This window comes from Asparagus officinalis, chromosome 5 (genome assembly GCF_001876935.1).
Source record: "Asparagus officinalis chromosome 5, Aspof.V1, whole genome shotgun sequence".
Taxonomy (NCBI): Eukaryota; Viridiplantae; Streptophyta; class Magnoliopsida; order Asparagales; family Asparagaceae; genus Asparagus; species Asparagus officinalis.
Window position 1 is genome coordinate 19451047 of NC_033798.1, and position 2119 is coordinate 19453165.

A 2119-nucleotide genomic window follows, 5' to 3' on the forward strand; every position below is an offset into this window, starting at 1 on the left:
CTAGTATTTGAATTGTCCTTTTTGATTGGCCATTCGTTTGTGGATGGTAAGCTAAGCTAAAATTTAGTTAAGTCTGCAGAGTTCTATGTATACTTCTCCAATATTCTGATGTGAACATAGGATCTCTATCAGAGACTATTGATATGAGTATGCCATGTAACTTCACTATCTCATTGATGTATATTTTAGTCAGCTTTTCTAATGAAAATTTTAATTGGTAGGTAAAAAGTACGCTGACTTAGTCAACCGATCAACAATTACCCATATTGTATCATTCTTTTTCAAAATTTTTGGAAGGCCGGTGATAAAATCCATGGTGATCTTTTTCCCTTTCCATATTAGTATATCTAAATTTTGAAGTAATCTAGCTGGTCTTTAGTGTTCAACCTTTACTTATTGACAAGTTAAACATTCCACAACATAAATAGTAATTTCCTTCTTCATGTTATCCCACCAGTAGATTTCCTGTAGGTCGTTATACATTTTTGTTGATCCAGAATGCATAGTATACAAAAAGTGGTGTGCCTCTTCTAGAATCTTTTTCTTTATCTCTGGTACATTAGGCACACAAACTCTAGTTCCAAACCTCAAGGACCCATCTTCATATATTATAAAGTCTCTTTGAGTGCCTTCTTCTACATCTTCTTTATCTTCACTAGTTGAGGATCCTTATGTTGATTTGTTTTAACTTCATCTATCAAAGAAGGTTGTATCACCATATTTGCTAATTTAACTCCAATTTGGTGGATTCTAATTTCAATTCCACTATGATCCAGATCATCTAATATCTTTCTTTTTGAGAAGTAATTAACTATGTGCTAAATTGCATGAATTCTTACGGCTTAAGGCATCAACAACAACATTTGCCTTATCGGGGTGATAATTCATGGTCATTGTCATAATCTTTTAGAAACTCCAACCATCTCTTTGCTATAAATTCAACTCCTTCTGAGTGAATATATATTTCAAACTCCTGTGATTAGTGTATATTTCACAATGTACTCCATATAAATAATGTCTCCATGTCTTGAGAGCAAACACTACTGCATTAGTTCCAAATCATGCGTAGGATGGTTCTGCGTATAACGCTTCAACTTTCTTGAAGAATATACTATGACTTTCCCATTTTGCATAAGAACACACCCTAGTCCTCTCCTAGAGGCATCATTGTAGCTAGCAAAGCCTGTATCTCTAGAAGGTATTGCTAGTATTAGAGAAGACACTAGTCGGCTTTTTAGTTCTTGAAAGCTTTTCTCATATTTATCTGACCAAATAAATTTAACTTCCTTTTGGGTTAAGACGAGTTAAAGGTGATGCAATACTGGAAAATTCTTCCACAAATTTTCTATAGTAACTAGCCACACCAAGGAAACGATAAATCTCCATCACACTAGTTGCCCTGATCCAATTAACTATAGCTTTTATCTTCTCAGGGTCCACAGAAATTCCTTCTTTAGAAATTACATGCTCAAGAAATGTTACTTTCTCCAACTAGAACTCACGTTTCTTAAATTTCGCATATAGTTTTTCTCTCTTTAATATTTGTAGCACACATTTCAAATGTTCTTCATGCTCTTCTTTGCTTCCTGAATATATCAGGATATCATCGATAAACACCACAACAAATTGATCCAAGAAGGGTTTGAACATCCTATTCATAAGATCCATAAATACTGCATGTGCATTTGTGAGCCCGAATGGTAATACTAGAAATTCATAATGGTCATAGCGAGTCTGAAATACAATTTTTGACACATCATCTGGCTTGATCTTTAACTGATAGTAACCAAAACGGAGATCAATCTTGGAAAACACTTGAGCTCCATAGAGTTAATCAAATAGATCATCAATTCTTAGTAATGGGTACTTATTCCAAATGGTTACTCTATTCAACTTATGGAAGTCAATATATAGTTTCATACTACCATCTTTCTTCTTAACAAATAGTACTGGCGCACCCCATGGTGACACACTTGGCCGAATGGAGCCTTTGTCTTGAAGTTCTTACAATTGCACCTTGAGCTCTCTTAATTCAGCTGGGGTTATGTGATAAGAAGCCTTAGAAATTGAACTTGTATCGCGTACCCCAAGTCGATTAAAATTTTAATTTTCCTATATG